General features: G+C 40.7%; 1 protein-coding gene across 3 annotated transcripts in view; it reads left to right on the top strand.

The window, feature by feature from the left end:
• The first annotated feature begins 14342 nt into the window (after positions 1-14342).
• PIK3C2A (phosphatidylinositol-4-phosphate 3-kinase catalytic subunit type 2 alpha) overlaps positions 14343-18688 on the top strand; it is a 99845-nt gene continuing 95499 nt past the window's right edge. For 2 of the 3 annotated variants that reach the window (XM_061201507.1, XM_061201505.1), the window contains exon 1: positions 14343-14420. The gene's annotated coding sequence lies outside the window, so the exon portion shown is untranslated. Of the gene's footprint in view, positions 14431-18688 lie in introns of all 3 variants that reach the window. The other variant, XM_061201506.1, reaches the window with a different exon arrangement.

Raw genomic sequence — 18688 nt, 5'->3', positions numbered from 1 at the left:
AAGCAGCCGCATAGCACAGAGAGATCAGCTCGGTGCTTTGTGTCCACCTAGAGGGGTGGGATAGGGAGGGTGGGAGGGAGACGCAAGAGGGAGGGGATATGGAGATATATGTATGCGTATAGCTTATTCACTTTGTTATACAGCAGCAACTAACACAACAATGTAAAGCAATTATACTCCAATAAAGATGTTAAAAAAAAAAAAGAAAAGACAAACAGAAGAAGGAAAATGAAGTCAATTGTTAGGACTGATATACAAAAGTGCATATTATACAGTTCTACACAGTAACTAGATCTGGGCTGTATATTTGATTCTGAGCTTCCAGGAACAGAGCAATAGGGAAATATGAACAATTATGAAATTCAATGTGCCCATAATAAAAAAAAAAATGAAGTAGTTCTTAAGAGAAATATAGCTTCCTGGTATTAGGATCTGAGAGAAATATTCCTTCATCATGAGTCACTCTGTGACATAATGGTCAAAGTCCTCAACAATATCCCTGCAGTGAACACAACAGCAAGATTCCCAGGGCCATCTCTCAGAACTAGCTTCAATGCATAAAACCAAAGTGCAGCTCAGTAAAAGAAGTTCTATAAGGGACCAGAGGCAATCCAGCTACACAGCTTATACTAGCAGCTGTGAATCAGGGATAACATTTAGAATGTCTAGAGAAATGGGTGGATTACTTATCCTTCAGGTAATCCTCAATGAATATTACTTCTTTCACCTGAGCTTTTGATGAATAATTTGTAGTAAAGAATTGAAGTCATTTCTCTGGCAAGAAACTAGAGTGGAAATGATCTTGCTGCTAATTAGTAATTGTTTTGAAAATCAATGGCACTGAAGATAGGACTAACAATCTTTTAGAGAAGTAAGGGGTCTAACAGTGTGATAGCTTGAAAAAGGCTATCCTATTGCCATTTGGAAGTGGACTTATAACTTTCCTCAAAAAATAGATCTTAACCCACATAATCACATGGACAGATAATGCCTCAGGCCCCAAAGTTCTTCCACACACATGTGGTCAAGATCATTCTAGCCTCTATTAGTCAAGAGAACTCAATAAATTAGTTAAAAATTTTTACTTTCCAGGTAACTGCATAGTGCATGTGCTGTATAAATTTTTTGTCAATAAATCAATTAAATGTTGGAGGACAGCGACCTAAAACAATATTTGAATATAAAAAGAGTTGATCTCAAGCCATGCTTTCTGACAATAATTATGTAGAAAGATTCAGAGCCTGCTTAGTGGTAATATCCTCAGCATAGAGGCAAATAATTATCTTTCCCTTCTTTAAAAAAAAAAAAAAGCCATGCACTAAGCTCATCTAAAAGTGCCTTTAGGGGGCTTCTCTGGTGGTCCAGTGGTTAAGACCTCGTGCTTCCACTGCATGGGGCACGGGCTCCATCCCTGGTCGGGGAACTAAGATCCCACATGCCCTGCGACACGGCCGAAGAAAAAAAAATGGTTTTAGTTCTTTAAGGAGCACATTTTGAAAGAAAAAGGGGAAGCTTTCTGCTTGAACCAGTAGAGTTATCTGATCTGTTAGTTTGACCTAGACTGGCTAGCTGGTTGCCAAACTGGTTTTGTTTCCCTCTGGGCCCACAGTTCAACTAAATTTCCCAGCCTCCCTTGCAGTTAGGTGTAGGCAAGAGAATTCTGGCCAGTTGAATTGGGTGCATTTCACCTTCAGGATGGTGCAAGAAACCTCAGAGTGACTTTGGGTGTAGTGTACCAAAGACAATAGACCTTTCCATCAGTCTGGGTCACTCAACACCCAAGCTCTTATTGGGCATATGTGTGAGAGAAATAACTTTATATTGCATTAAGCCACTGAGATATCAAAGTTTGTTGTTACAGCAGCTAGTGTACAGTCAATACAACATTTAAATCAAGTCAAGAATATGCTTCTACCTCTCTGTACCTCAGTTTCCTTAACCATAAAATGTAGATTTTAATAGCACTTACCTCATAAATTTGCTCTAAGAATTAAATATGTTAATGCATGTTAATGCTTCCAACAGTGCCTAGCACATAGTAAACATTCAATTCATGTTAACTATTATAGTTATTACAATAGTACAAATCTTCCTAGTAGAATTAAGTTCCATATAACTCAAATTTCCTCTGACTATTCAGATTGTAGTAACAAGTGATGTCACATTCATGTTACTATCTGCACTGTACTGATCTGTGCCCCAATCACTGCAGGATTTCAGTACATTTCTTGGTCACCTTGGGTTGTCCCATACATGCTCTGAAATTATTCTCTGATCTCCATTTTGTTGTCTGCTAACCCCTTTTGAAGTTACTGGGAAGTAGGGGGTGGCAGAATGAGGAAGGCTTGCTGTCATGGTGTACTGCCTCTCATTTGTCCCAAAGCTATAAACCCTCAAAGTGCCAAAATAGACTCCCATCCATTTGTATCTGTTTTTTCTCAAATTTGCTTTAATTTTTAAACTTTGTGTAATAATATACTGCGTTTCAGGAAATGTTAGAAACACATTTAAGGAATTATTCTCAGATATCACAGAACAAGTTTTAATTCATTTAATTTTCCATTGTCAATCAACAGGCTTATGGGAAGGGGCGAACAGTCCACACCACTGAATCCAGGAATTCTCAGTCAGGTGCCTGGGCCTCTTCTTAATCCACTTCTTGTCCATACAGTGGGTCACCACAGTTTACCCAGTTTACCTTGGCTCATAGGGATTTTTAACCTGAGGCCCACAGACCTCCCTACCCAGCTGAAATAATCCCCAAGATACCCATGGACAGAACTCAGGAGGCCTGTGATCTTGGATGGGGAAAAAAAAATTACATTTTTTTTTTTTTTTTACTAATCTCTAATAGAAATTTAGCAATTCCTTCATTACTAATGTAGGCAACAAGTTATAGTAGTATTAGCTGTACCTGTGACTGTCACCAACAGATATACCAATAGATATTTCTATGTCACATTATAGCAGTTAAAAATATTTTGAAATAGCATTTATGCTCACACTACTATGAAATTACGGTAGTCACTAGATCTGCCATTGTCCTCCCATTTGTCTTATTTTGTACATTAATAAGGATGTATATTACTATAGCAAATGCTGATTTAATATTCTGAGAACTATATTTTAATATAATTGGCTTCCAAATGTTTGTATGTAGAAACATTGTTCTGAGAAAGGAATCTATAGACTTTACCTGACTGCCAAAAGGGTCCATGGTACAAAAAAGAAAAACCTTTGGGTTATTGGGTTTGACATTAACTCCACACCCCCATGTATTTTTCCTTACTCACCCTCCTCTGTAGTCTTGAAGAGGACTATAGTGGTGACAAACACTCAGACACGTTGAAATGCCATCCCCTAGGACAGCATGGTAGGTGATTAAGAGCTTGGGCACTGGAGTCAACTTGTCCTGCTCCACCACTTATTAACTGTGTGACCCAGGGCAAGTTACTTAACCTCTCTGTGCCTCATGTCTGTAAAATGGGAATTATAATTTTTCCTTCCTCATAGGGTTATTGTGAAGAATAAATAAGTTAATCCATTAAGTCTCTTAGAGTCTAGCACATAGTAAGCTCTCAGAAAATGTTAGCTGCTCTTTCAAGTGCCTGTCACAGCTGTTTCTTTATGATATTTATAGGGAAGGGAGAGGAAGAGAGAAAAGAGTAGGCTAGACATTCCTCTTGTGAGTCATAGCCTACACATATTACTTTTATGATGCAAAAAATTGATATCCTTTTTTAAAGCACGCATAGTTCTTCCTTGAAAAGTTTCCAATTTAATTTTATATTTTATATAATAACTCCCAACTGAATCTTTTTTAATGCTTCCGTGGCAGTACAAATGCTCCCTGCCCTTGGTTTACAAAGCAGGGCTTACATTTAAATAATATTAGTCTTTCATAATTCATGCTCCTTTCTAAGCCCTTTAAGAGGTGAATCTTGGCTATGTCATTTTAACTGAAGGGGAGAAAATATTAAAAATAAATGAAAGTAGATTCATTCATTCATTCATTTAACAATTCTTACGCTCCTGCTCTGTGCCAGGCACTGCTCTAAATGCTGAGGACTTAGTGATGAACAACACAAAGTCCGCGCTGTCACTGAGCTTACTTTCTAGTGTGGACAATGAACTAAAAGTATCAGGAGGTGATCAGTGCTTCACAGGGCATTAAAATAAAGTGATGTTATATACATAAGGACCAGGTAGTTATTTTATATTGGGTAGTCAGGGAAGTTCTCCCCAAAGAGGTGACATTTAAGCAGAGATCTGAATAACAAAACAGAGCTAGCCAATAAGGAGACAACATTTCACGCAAAGGGAAGAGCTAGTGCAAATTCATTAGAGCGGGACTGAGCTTACCTGTTCTTATCTCTTTAGGAATGAAAAGAAGGCTGCTGTTGCTGGAACATAGTGTGCAAAGGGTGGAGCCATTCAGGAGAGGTAAACAGGGATGAGATATTGTGAGGTTTTGCAAGTAAAGGCAAGGTTCATTTTCAGTGCAATGGGAAGCTACTACAGAGTTTTAGTCAGAGGTGAGGTGATCTGATATACCATTTAAAAGCACTCCGAGATAAGGAAGGAGAGTTGAAAATAAATAAAATAAAGTCCACTTACTCATGGGGAATGAATTTAGTGGGGCAAGACTAGATATGGGAAGACTGGTTGGATGGTGGCTTAGACCAGGATTACAGCAGAGAGATGGCAAAGATGGTCAGTTTATGCGTTAGAGTATATTTTGGAGGTAAAGCCAGTAATACTTACTGATTGGGACATGAAGAAATGAGAGCAATCAAGGATAACTCCTGACCTTTTGGCCTATGTAACTGGGCTGATGGTGCCAATTATAGAGACGAATAAATCCTGGGGGAATGAAGGGATGAGGAAGTGGGAACAGATGTGAGATAATGAGTTGCAATTTCTCATTTAGTGCTCATCTTAATTTTGAGTTGCCTATCAAACATCCAAATGGAGATATCAAATATACAGTTACACAAGTTTTAAGTTCAGGGGAGAAGGCAGGGGCTGGAAATATAAGTTTAAGAATCATTGGCCTAGGAATGGTATTTAAAACCACGGGACTTGATGAGCTCACCTAGTTAGACAGTATAAACAAAGAAAAAGAGTTGAAGACTAGGTCTTGGGGGCACTCCTAACTTTGGAGGTCTGATAAAGGGGAAGGAGCTGATAAGAAACTAAGAAGTAAGCAGGAAGATAGAAGGAAAACAAGCTTTGAGAACAAAGTGCTTCCAGGAGGGAGTGATAACTAATGTCAGAAAATGCTGAGTGGTCCACAAGGATGAGGACAGAGAATTGACCTGTCTTTGGCAAGATGGGGGTCAATAGTGACTTGATAGGAGATGTTTCACTATGTGGAGGGGGATGAAAGTCCAGGGGGATGAGAAAGTAGAGTTGGCAAATATGAGACAGTTCTTTTGAGGCACCAAAATCAGGCAGAAGCTGGAGGCAGTGTAAGATCAAGGGAGAGAGGGAAGTTATGTGTGTAAGGGGGTTAAATGAGGAGGGCTGGGTAGGGAAGTTGTGAGAAAGGAAAACAGAGATCTAAACTTTGGTTTCTGCCCTCAGGGAGTTTATGATCTTATCTGGGAGAAGTTGAGGATAGCAGTAGCAAAATATTTAGGCTTTGGATTAAATAAAACAGTATCTGTAATGCTGAGCACGATGCCTAACAGTAAGAACTCAATAGATGGAAGTTATAATTACAAAACAATTTGAAAGCACTCTAAGATAGGCAGTAATTAAGGACTAAACTGAGTAAGTAATTATATGTTAGAATTTTAGAAAATGGAGAGATTACTGTCAGCCATAGCGACCATACTTCCCAGTTAAAACTCAGGACCCATCATATGACAGTGGGTTAAAAAAAATCTGTTCATATATTTATGTGAACAAATTTGCAAAGGTCTAAGATTTAAAAAAACTTTCAGCCACCTACTTAAACTATTGCCTATATTGGAGATATTTAAGTTCCATGTATCCCCAAATACCCTGAGCCATTTTGAGGCCTCTGTACCTGTGCTCTTACTTTTCCCTCTGCCTGAAACACCATTCCCCACCTTTACATGACTAACTCCTACTCATTCTTCAGGGCTACTTCCCTTGGGAAGCCTCCCTTGCCCTGCCCTCCCCTCCAGCGGGGCTGGGAGCTCCTGTGTTGGGACCTTGTGCACAATTTTACCATAGCTTTTACTACACTGTATTGACATTTTGTATTTGTGTACCTTTTGTGGTTTTTTCTGTTGTTTGGGGGTTTACTAGACTGCAGGCTTTCCAAGGGCAGTGTCAAGACTGTATTCACCGTTTTTTCCCTTGCACTCAGCCCAGCTTCTGGCCGATCTCAATCAATGTCTATTGAACCCAGCTGAATCTAATACTAGGACTATGCTGGAATATCCTGGACACAAGTCCTTGAATGACTGATAACTAGCTTAAACACCCCACCGTAATCTTTTTTTTTTTTTTTTTTAAACATCTTTATTGAAGTATAGTTGCTTTACAATGGTGTGTTAGCTTCTTCATTATAACAAAGTGAATCAGTTATACATATACATATGTTCCCATATCTCTTCCCTCTTGCATCTCCCTCCCTCCCACCCTCCCTATCCCACCCCTCTAGGTGGTCACAAAGCACCGAGCTGATCTCCCTGTGCTATGCGGCTGCTTCCCACTAGCTATCTATTTTACATTTGGTAGTGTATATATGTCCATGACACTCTCTCACCCTGTCACATCTCACCCCTCCCCCTCCCCATATCCTCAAGTCCATTCTCTAGTAGGTCTGTGTCTTTATTCCCATCTTGCCACTAGGTTCTTCATGACCTCTTTTTTTTTTTTTTCCCTTAGATTCCATATATATGTGTTAGCATACTGTATTTGTTTTTCTCTTTCTGACTTACTTCACTCTGTATGACAGACTCTAACTCCATCCACCTAATTACAAACACCTCCATTTCATTTCTTTTTATGGCTGAGTAATATTCCATTGTATATATGTGCCACATCTTCTTTATCCATTCATCCGATGATGGACACCTAGGTTGCTTCCATGTCCTGGCTATTGTAAACAGAGCTGCAATGAATATTTTGGTACATGACTCTTTCTGAATTATGGTTTTCTCAGGGTATATGCCCAGTAGTGGGATTGCTGGGTCATATGGTAGTTCTATTTTTAGTTTTTTAAGGAACCTCCATACTGTTCTCCATAGTGGCTGTATCAATTTACATTCCCACCAACAGTGCAAGAGTGTTCCCTTTTCTCCACACCCTCTCCAGCATTTATTGTTTCTAGATTTTTTGATGATGGCCATTCTGACCGGTGTGAGATGATACCTCATTGTAGTTTTGATTTGCATTTCTCTAATGATTAAAGATGCTGAGCATTCTTTCATGTGTCTGTTGGCAATCTGTATCTCTTCTTTGGAGAAATGTCTATTTAGGTCTTCTGCCCATTTTTGGATTGGGTTGTTTGTTTTTTTGTTATTGAGCTGCATGAGCTGCTTGTAAATCTTGGAGATTAATCCTTTGTCCGTTGCTTCATTTGCAAATATTTTCTCCCATTCTGAGGGTTGTCTTTTGGTCTTGTTTATGGTTTCCTTTGCTGTGCAAAAGCTTTTAAGTTTCATTAGGTCCCATTTGTTTATTTGTGTTTTTATTTCCATTTCTCTAGGACCTGGGTCAAAAAGGATCTTGCTGTGACTTATGTCATACAGTGTTCTGCCTATGTTTTCCTCTAAGAGTTTGATAGTGTCTGGCCTTACACTTAGGTCTTTAATCCATTTTGAGTTTATTTTTGTGTATGGTGTTAGGGAGTGTTCTAATTTCATACTTTTACATGTACCTGTCCAATTTTCCCAGCACCACTTATTGAAGAGGCTGTCTTTTCTCCACTGTATATGCTTGCCTCCTTTATCAAAGATAAGGTGACCATATGTGCGTGGGCTTATCTCTGGGCTTTCTATCCTGTTCCATTGATCTATATTTCTGTTTTTGTGCCAGTACCAAACTGTCTTGATTACTGTAGCTTTGTAATATAGTCTGAAGTCAGGGAGCCTGATTCCTCCAGCTCCATTTTTCGTTCTCAAGATTGCTTTGGCTATTCGGGGTCTTTTGGGTTTCCATACAAATTGTGAAATTTTTTGTTCTAGTTCTGTGAAAAATGCCAGTGGTAGTTTGATAGGGATTGCATTGAATCTGTAGATTGCTTTGGGTAGCAGAGTCATTTTCACAATGTTTATTCTTCCAATCCAAGAACATGGTATATCTCTCCATCTATTTGTATCATCTTTAATTTCTTTCATCAGTGTCCTATAATTTTCTGCATACAGGTCTTTTGTCTCCTTAGGTAGGTTTATTCCTAGGTATTTTATTCTTTTTGTTGCAATGGTAAACGGGAGTGTTTTCTTAATTTCACTTTCAGATTTTTCATCATTAGTATACAGGAATGCAAGAGATTTCTGTGCATTAATTTTGTATCCTGCTACTTTACCAAATTCATTGATTAGCTCTAGTAGTTTTCTGGTAGCATCTTTTGGATTCTCTATGTATAGTATCATGTCATCTGCAAACAGTGACAGCTTTACTTCTTCTTTTCCGATTTGGATTCCTTTTATTTCTTTTTCTTCTCTGATTGCTGTGGCTAACACTTCCAAAACTATGTTGAATAATAGTGGTGAGAGTGGGCAACCTTGTCTTGTTCCTGATCTTAGTGGAAATGGTTTCAGTGTTTCACCATTGAGGACAATGTTGGCTGTGGGTTTGTCATATACGGCCTTTATTATGTTGAGGAAAGTTCCCTCTATGCCTACTTTCTGCAGGACTTTTATCATAAATGGGTGTTGAATTTTGTCGAACGCTTTCTCTGCATCTATTGAGATGATCATATGGTTTTTCTCCTTCAGTTTGTTAATATGATGTATCACGTTGATTGATTTGCGTATATTGAAGAATCCTTGCATTCCTGGAATAAACCCCACTTGATCATGGTGTATGATCCTTTTAATGTGCTGTTGGATTCTGTTTGCTAGTATTTTGTTGAGGATTTTTGCATCTATGTTCATCAGTGATATTGGCCTGTAGTTTTCTTTCTTTGTGACATCTTTGCCTGGTTTTGGTATCAGGGTGATGGTGGCCTCGTAGAATGAGTTGGGGAGTGTTCCTCCCTCTGCAATATTTTGGAAGAGTTTGAGAAGGATAGGTGTTAGCTCTTCTCTAAATGTTTGATAGAATTCGCCTGTGAAGCCATCTGGTCCTGGGCTTTTGTGTGTTGGAAGATTTTTAATCACAGTTTCAATTTCAGTGCTTGTGATTGGTCTGTTCATATTTTCTATTTCTTCCTGGTTCAGTCTCGGCAGGTTGTGCATTTCTAAGAATCTGTCCATTTCTTCCAGGTTGTCCATTTTATTAGTATAGAGTTGCTTGTAGTAATCTCTTATGATCGTTCCACCGTAATCTTATAACAGGTTTATAACATGAGAACTACTCAGGACCCCATCCTTCCTCACTCCCTCTGAGTCTGCACAATTCCACATACTTCCTGAGCTGTTTTACAACACTTCCCAATAAACTTTTTAAAAAATCTTTTTTTTGATCATTCAGCTTCAAAATGTATTAGCATCCAGTGCAGTCTAACTATACTTCATGCCAAAATTATTAAGCTCTCATATTTTTCTCTTCTAAGTTGAAAGGAATACACACTCATGGTAACAAAGCCAATCTGTATAAAAGGAATATATAGTTAAAAGGAAGGCTCCATTCTGTTGCTGACTCCCAGCCTCCCAGGTCCTCTTTGTAGACACAGTCACTACTACCAACTTCTTTTGTATCCTTCCAGAGGTATCCTATGCTATTACAACACACTCCGTTGTTTTTCATTTTAATAAATTTATTTTACTTATTTTTATTTTTGGCTGCATTTGGTCTTCGTTGCTGTGTGAGGCAAGTTGCGGCAAGTAGGGGCTACTCTTCATTGTGGTGCGCAGGCTTCTCATTGCGGTGGCTTCTCGTGTTGCTGTGCACGGGCTCTAGGCGCGTGGGCTTCAGTAGTTGTGGCACAAGGGCTCAGTAGTTATGGCTCGCAGTCTCTAGAGCACAGGCTCAGTAGTTGTGGTGCATGGGCTTAGTTGTTCTGCGGCATGTGGGAATCTTCCCAGACCAGGGCTCGAACCTGTGTCCCCTGCACTGGCAGGCGGATTTTTAACCACTGTGCCACCAGGGAAGCCCTCATACACTCTGTGTTTTATTTATTTATTTATTTATTTATTTATTTATTTATTTATTTATGGCTCTGTTGGGTCTTCGTTTCTGTGCGACGGCTTTCTCTAGTTGGCGGCAAGTGGGGGCCACTCTTCATTGCGGTGCGCGGGCCTCTCACTATCGCGGCCTCTCTTGTTGTGGAGCACAGGCTCCAGACGCGCAGGCTCAGTAATTGTGGCTCACGGGCCTAGTTGCTCCGCGGCATGTGGAATCTTCCCAGACCAGGGCTCGAACCCGTGTCCCCTGCATTGGCAGGCAGATTCTCAACCACTGTGCCACCAGGGAAGCCCTACACTCTGTTTTTTAAAACATAAATACTAGCATTCCACAGATTATTTGCAACCTGGCTTTTTCCTTTAACAGATAGCTTGACTGTAACCTCATGAGAAAAGCCTTGAGGCGAAAGTACCCACCTAAGCCATGCCTGGATTCCTGACCAAAGAAACTGTGAGATAGCAAATTTTTGTTGCTGTAAACCGTTAAGCTTTGGGATAATTTGATATGCACCAATAGATAACTAATATACCTTCATCCTCTCCTCCTCTTTGTCCTGAGCTTCCCAAGTTACTTAGAGATATCTCTAGTAATGCTTTTAGAACACTACATCATACTTGTTTCTAAGGCTCTTTCCCCTACTTGACTATCTCCAAGGACAGGAATCCTGGCCCAGTTCGCTTTATATTTACTGTCTTACACAACGTTCAAGCTAGAACGTTATCACTTCCCTAGATTTTTGCAATAACCTCCAAACTGGGCTGCCCAAATCCCCTCTAGCCTCTCTCTGATCCATTCTCTACCCAGCTCTAAGAAATCTTTTTAAAATGCAACTTGGGTTATTTGAGAGCTTAAAATCCTTCTCCTCATTCTTAGGATAAAGACCTAAATTTTTAATACAGCCTCCCAGGCCTGGCATGGTCTGCCTGCCCCATCACCACATATAAAGCCACTTCTGCTTTGTTCCCAGCACAACAGCAACACTGGTTTTTCATTTCCTCAGCTGAACCATGCCCCTTCCTCCCTCACTGTCTTTGCTCATACTGTTCCCTCTGCCTGGGATGTTTTTCCCCTCCTCCTCACTCAATTTCTACTCATCCTTTAGATCTCAGCTCAATGTCATTTCCTCAGGGAATGCCTTTCTGCTTTCCATTCTAAATCAAAGAACCCTATAGTTTTCTTTCATACCACTTATCACAATTGAGATTAAGTGATTGTTTAATTAGGTGTTTAATATTTGTCTCCCCTGGTGGACTCTAAGCTCTGTTAGGGAGGGGACACCTTGTCTTGTTCACTACTGTATCCCCAGCACAGACCATAATGCCTGACATATTGAAAATAAGGGCTCAATACTTTTTTTTTTCCTTTTATTTTTTGCTAAATGAAACACAGGACAAACATTTCCTATTCCTTCTTCAAATCTTTTCATCATCTACACATTTAACCTTCTGAGTGTCATTCCTCTATGACAGTGTTATCTACCTTAGGTAATGACTTCTGAGAGGTAGAGATCACAGCTTTTAAGTTGTATCATATAGGACCCAGCAGAGTTCTCCTACTGAGGTGGGGATACAGCTTTGGGAAGGGAAAGAGAATAGGTTTACTTATTAACGGCCTTTTGTAGCTACTTTATTGCTGTTAATATCTCTTTGGCCTGTTGGGGGCAGTGTGAAGTTAAAAGAGCATGAGGCATGCAGTCCCACCCAGCTTTGGATCCCAGCTACAGTACTTAGTAGCTGTGTGGCTCTGGGCAAATTACTAATGTTCTCTGTTCCTCAAATTCCTCAGCTATAAAATGAGGATATCATAATGGTACCGTTTTATGAGGTTGTTGGAGGGATTCTTGTAAATTCCTCTCCATGACTTGTAAAGCACTAAGAACAAGGACTGGCCTTAGCAAATGCTCAATAAATGTCAGCTACTATTTTTACCTGTGGTAAAACAAGGTTGCCCATTTCTCATTTGGTACTGGAAGAAGTTTGGGAATATTTGTGGTGCTGTGAAGTTCCCTGTGGGAGGTTAGGATTGGAACACTTAAAAGTATAATGCCTCCTCCTCAATTCTTTTCTCTACCTTTAAATCTTAATATTGAAGCCAGTGGGAGAAGGGAAAGAGGAGAAACAGCTGCCAGCTATGTTCTATTTGGTTCCAAATGACAGCAGCACCAGTTTGCACTTTCTCCTAGAAGTTTGTGTTTCTATTGTTCACACGTGCATCTTCATATGCCTATTGCCAGAGAGATGAGATAAGCTAAGCAAGAGCTACCATTTCAGATTCTTGACACCTGGTAGTTTGTGAATGCTGCTTTTTTGGAATCCAGAGAACCGTCAAGCTCCCTTTCTTCCTCTTCTGATTGGGACCCTTCCGATTGATCAGAGCCTATGAAGTATTGGCCATTCAAGAGCCATAATAAAACAGTAATAAAATAATGAAGTCTGAACTGCAACAAGGAACTCACTCAAGCAAGGGCCCTCTGCTGCTGGGACCCAGAGAAAATATTTCTTCTAAGAAAAATGTAAGAAGGATACAAAAAAGTCAAACAGATAATCTTCCCTCAAGACACAGTGTTCTCTCAAGTCCCTGTCCTTTTCTGAAGGAAGGCACACTCAATTCTGGGGCAGAAGCTAGGAAACCAGCCCGAGACAATTGGTTTTCCCCTCCCCTTTTAATCTCCTGAAAGAGCTGCCAATTCTAGAAATTCCTCCTTTGATCAGAAGATAAAGCAGAACAATGCTGTAGCACTAAGCGGATTCCTAAGGGACATTCTTCGAGGGTGTGTAAAGCCTGCCTGGAAGTGTGTGTACATGGGGGGAGGAGGGGAGTTGGTGGAAAACTAGGAGTAGGAAGGGTGGGTGGAACAAGAGTTGGTAGCCACAGCCACAAGGAATAATCATATAGTTGCTTCTGGACTTCATAGAGTAGCAACTCCAGCCAGTCTCATTTCCTGGGAGGCATAGGCATGTTTATTACAGTGATTAGAGGGCTTCATCCACTTCACATCCTCCCTCCAAAAAAAAAAAAAAAAGAAGAAAGAAAAATCGGATTTATATTCCACTATTTGTTGGAGGTGAGTTTTTACTTCTCTTACAGCTTTCTCACAATTTTTTTTTTTTTTTGGTCGGAGAATTGCAGCCCATACTAGTCTATTACATTAGACTGGGAACCTCTGGAAGGAGCTGTTCTCTTACTGCTTAAGGGACAAAAATACTATGGATTAGAGTTAGAACTGAGTTTGAATCATGCCCCCAGCTTCACCATCTGTAAATGGGTTTAATTTTCCTATCTGCTTAACATGGTCATGTAATTTTTTTAATCTAACATTTGAGGGCTAAATACTTTACAAGCATAATCTCATTCAATTCTCATGCGGAAGGTATTATTATGGAGATTGTATGTGAAGATATTTTGTAATGTAGAAAAGAGCCGTCTAGCTGTGTTATTATTGGGCCATCTTCCTCACCTGGCTGTTGTGAGGATTAGATGAGACACTGATGTGAAAGCACTTTAAACGATCCACGTGATGGGCGGACTACTAATTACACACCCCGCAGCACCTGATCCACTGTGAGGACTCGGTAAACGCTGGTTGGAGTGAACGATTTTATATCTTGCCTGTTCCTTTCAGTTCTCCAATCACAAACTAATCTCCTCGGGCCTGGGGCCAAAACCACGAATCTGGGAGCTGCAGCCCGGATGCAGGCGAGTGCAGAGTCCCAGGAGAGGGCACGGGAACAATAGAATAGTTCGGTGGTTGGGGGCGGAGGGGGGACTTCGGACGCCGGGCCTGAGAGGTGGCCGACTGGGGTCCCCGGAGACCCCCTCCCCTGGTCTGGGGCTGCACAGAGACGTCCTAAACCCGCAGGGCACTCCTCCCGGGGAGCCGGAGTCACCCCCACTTCCCCAGCTAGAGCCTCACGCGACGCGCCCAAGCCCCGCCCACTCCTCAGGTAGGCCGTCCACACCAGCCAATCCGCAAGAAGTCTGGGCACGGAAGGCGGTGCTTAACCGGCCGGAAGTGACGTCTCTGCTTGGCTGGCCGCAGAGTCCGCCGATGCTTTCGGCAGCGGCTGAGGCGGCTGAGTGGAAAATGGCTCGGACCGTGGCGGCTGTGGAGGCTTGGGTTGCGGTGGAGGCAGAGGCTCAGGCAGCGTGAGGTGAGAAGCGGTAGGTGCGGCGGGGGCCGGAACCTGGGACCCTGCTCTGCAAAGGCGGCGAAGGGCCCCGGAGGTCTTGGGAGGGTCTCTTGCCGCGGCCCCCAGTCCCCCGGGTGCCCGCTTCTGACCCTCCATCCCGTACTCTCGGCGCTGACCTAATCGACTCACCTCCCTCCGGGCCTTGCTTCCATCCAGGCCGTTGCCAGCTGCCCCTCCGAAGGTGCCTGCGTCCCACCAGGACCCTCTCGTCGGGGGCGGAGGTGGGGGGGCGCCTGGGAGTTAGTTTTGTCCCAAGGGGGGAGGAGAAGCCACCCCCTGGTTCTCGGGACCTGGCCGGAGCCGCGATGGCCGGTCCTACCCTCTGGTCGAATTGTCGGATTCTGGCGACTGTGTGTGCTGCACTTCTCAGCTGTGACCCGCATCCCCCCACCGCCGCTGCTTTTCGCCTCCTTGTCCCATCTCCGGCTTTGGGGGCGAACGATCCTTTTTCGCCAACCCCACCCCCACCCCGGTTGCTTTTTTTTTTTTTTTTTTTTGCCGCGAATCCACTTGCTTCGGGGAAGACAGTATTATTTCAGTGTGTATTTAGTGCATCATCTTTCTGGGAGGGCGGTCAGATTAAAAATATTTGCTTAACTCTTCCTGAATGACGGAGGAACAATAAATAATTGAAGGGAAAAAAGCGCATGCTTATTTATCCTCACTAAATGGTTTGGCTTTAAGAACGAGATTCTCCAGCTGTGGAATTTTTTCTGGGGGGAGCAGGGATTGAGGAGGGAAATGAGGAAGGAGAAAAGTAAGTGAGGAATAAAGTCTGGAGATAAAGAACGTGGAAGAGAGAGCCTGTGGTAGTTCTTTCCCTATATTAGCCTGATGGAAGTTCAGGTTGTAATTATATTTTTATTTTGAACAGTGGGTGTTGAATTGGGTGTAAGGAAGGAGGCCTTTCTCTGTGAACAAGATTACTTGTTAAAGAGGTACCCTAAAATCTTTCCAGGTGGGTATCAGGCAGAAAAGTTCTGTTGGGAAAATTGTGTAACATACTGGAGCAGCAAAGCTACAGATTAGAAGAGATGCGGAAAAAAGAAAGCTATTCTTAGAAGAGTGGTGAAGACCTAGTATAAAAAGAGGGACGGCTGTAGGGGGCTCCAGGAACACTGATTCCAGGAGAGACTTTGTACCTTTGCCTCCTTGGCTTGTGGTTAGGTTTCCACATAAGACACCTCTCAGCAACTCTGCCAGGGCTGGGGCTGATGGTCTTATTCATAGTAGGAAATTAGACCGAAGTGCCTTGGTTGAGGTCTGTACCGTCGAAGATAACTGCTTGTTGAATATTACTGCAGTCTTTGAGTACTGAAAAGCATTTTGACTGAATTACTTAACTCAAACCTAATTCAAGACTGATTTTACATAGGTACAAAGCACATATAGAGCTGCTTCAAGTAATTTTGCCTAAATTAATAGATGATAAAACAGTTTTTTCTTAATGAAAATCTCTGTTGTGATTTGTGTTTTGTATGCAATGTTGCTTGCAGTTTTTCTTGGCAAGCAATATTGTGTTTTCGTCCATAGGTTTCACAACTTTTTCTGTTTCATGGAATATAAAAGTTGGCATGCTTGCATTTAGGAATTCTAGAAACTATAACTTTATATAATTAGTTGTATGTTAAGCATATGATTCTTTGTTTTTCTCTTCTGCTGTAAATGGTTCTAAAATTTTCAATTAACTGGAGATTGCTGCATCAGTTTCCATGTCCAGGAATCCTTCTTTAATCTAGCCCAATGTTTTTGCACTTAGTAAGCACATTCAATAAATGAACTTATACCTAACCAAGAGTACTGAATTTCCCAAGAGTTCAGAGTTCTTATCAGAGCCTCATACCAAACTTTTCAGAGCAGCAGGGTGAAGCACTTTTTTTTTAATGCTTTGTAACTTGTGTTTCTTTGATAATATAAATTATCCATTTTTATTGTATTTGCCATATTCCAAAAATAATTTAAGACAGGTAAATGATAAAGGTGAATGTTTTAGTGCAGTTCATTCACACAGTACATGATGTGATTTGTTAGTTGTACCTGAGTAAGGCTAAGAATTGACCGTATGGAAGATCTCGTTTTCAGAGGGCCTATAGGGGTGTCTGGTACAGCAGTGGTTCTAGTAATAGAAAAATGAATGAGAAAAAAAAATGAATGAATGCTTGTCCCCAGTAAGTTCTCTAGTCCATCTGGGGGAGACAAACACAAATTATAACAGTATGGTTATAAGGGCATATAAGGGTTGTGATCCAAAACACTAAAAAGGATGTGATCACCTGGGCTGAGAGATGGAGAGGGAATGAGTGCATCTCATGAGGACAGAGATGCTCAAATTGAGTCTCAAAGGGTGAATTCCTTTTATTAATGAGGGCAGGATAGAGGTTATCAGCTTCCAGACCCTGCTGTGATACTACCAAGCTGTTTAATACCTCTGGTATCTTGTTTTTTTCATTTGAGAGTTGGACTACATCTAAATCAATGATGTCCAGTAGAAATATTAAATGAGAGCCACGTATGTAAGATATTGTACATTTTCTTGGTAAATCTTGAAATCTGGTGAACATTTTACACTTACAACATATCTTACTTTGGACTAGCTACTTGTCAAGCACTCAATAGGTGTTTGTGGTTAGTACATACCATATTAGACAATGCAGATCTAGCGTATGAAAATTCTGCTTTTCTGTCTTGGATTCCTGGTTGAAAAGGAAAAGCAACTCCTATGAGAAATGTATAAATGTAGTAATTTATAATTTCTAGTCATTTTGATAGTCGTCATACATGATGTTCTTTTGATTGGAATTATAGTCATACTTGAAAATGATGTTGCTGTAGGAGATCTTTCAGGTTGTTCATAGGGTTTTGGTTGGGACTAGAAGAAACTTTGTTTTCCCTGTGTCTGGTGCAGTCACATTTTGAAATATCTTTATTTTGTGTTTTTATATATACTTTGTATCTCTCCTTGTCTCTGCAGTCTGTTGTTTATAACATGTGATGGATTCAAAATACAGTGAGATAGTGCACATGGACATTTTAGGCAGTTAAAAATGGAGATTTGTACAATTTTAAACTACATTTTGGATCTCTTAAAATTTTTAATTTAGCTATTTGGGTACAAAAGTGAATGGGGTTTTTAAACACTCTTGATTTTAGTAGATTAGAAGGCAGTTATTATTGGTTTAGCAGCGTATTTATCTTTTAACCTTGAGAATGAATTAAGATACTATAAAATGAACATCCTACTGTTAAATATATGGCTTTCTGTTAGTCTTATAGTACAAAAGTTACATTATTGATAAATAAATGATGTACAGTGCTGATTCACTTAATTTGTTGTGCATTGAGTTTGGTTTTAAAAAAAAAACAGAGGCTTATTTAGTCATGATAACTATGACTAACAATGATAAAGTGGGCTTCCCTGGTCACAGTGGTTAAGAATCCACCTGGCAATGCAGGGGACACGGGTTCAAGCCCTGGTCCAGGAAGATCCCACATGCTGTGGAGCAGCTAAGCCCATAAACCACAACTACTGAGCCTGTGCTCTAGAGCCCGTGAGCCACAACTACTGAAGCCCACATACCTAGAGCCTGTGCTCTGCAACAAGAGAAGCCACCGCAATGAGAAGCCCGCGCACCACAACCAAGAGTAGCCCCCGCTCGCCGCAGCTAGAGAAAGCCTGCGCACAGCAACAAAGACCCAATGCAGCCAAAACTAAATAAATAAAATAAAATTAAAAAATTAAAAAAAATGATAAATTATATCCTTACATTTGTATTGATTGATGATTATAGAGTAAGTAATGCTCCCCTCACCCCCAAACCTTATTCTCTGAAATAAATGGGGCAGGTATTTTTCTCATTTTCTTGAAGAGGAAAATGAGACCCAGTGAAGTTGTGACTTGTTTAGGATAATACATTAGAGGTATTGCTTGAATTTACAGTGTCTTACAATGCTAAGCCTAGAGTTCTTTTCATTGCATCTCTTCTATGGTACTTCAGTGTTTAGATACATAGCACTTAACAGATTTTGGAGTGTGTATTAATGGGTACTTCCTGCCTTTAAGGAATTTATATTCCAACTTGGAGAGACCAACTACAATACATATAGCAGAAAGTAGTTTAGTTATTAAAAAATTATTAATGGGAAAGAAAAAATGTAAGGGATAGTATAGTTACATTTAAAATAGATGAGCGTTTACTAGGCAAGATGTTTGATTTTTGAGTAGAGGGTTT

This window comes from Eubalaena glacialis, chromosome 10, assembly GCF_028564815.1.
Source record: "Eubalaena glacialis isolate mEubGla1 chromosome 10, mEubGla1.1.hap2.+ XY, whole genome shotgun sequence".
In the NCBI taxonomy this organism is placed as follows: domain Eukaryota; kingdom Metazoa; phylum Chordata; class Mammalia; order Artiodactyla; family Balaenidae; genus Eubalaena; species Eubalaena glacialis.
The sequence above is the reverse complement of the archived record's forward strand: the minus strand, read 5'-3'. Positions and strand labels throughout refer to the sequence as shown.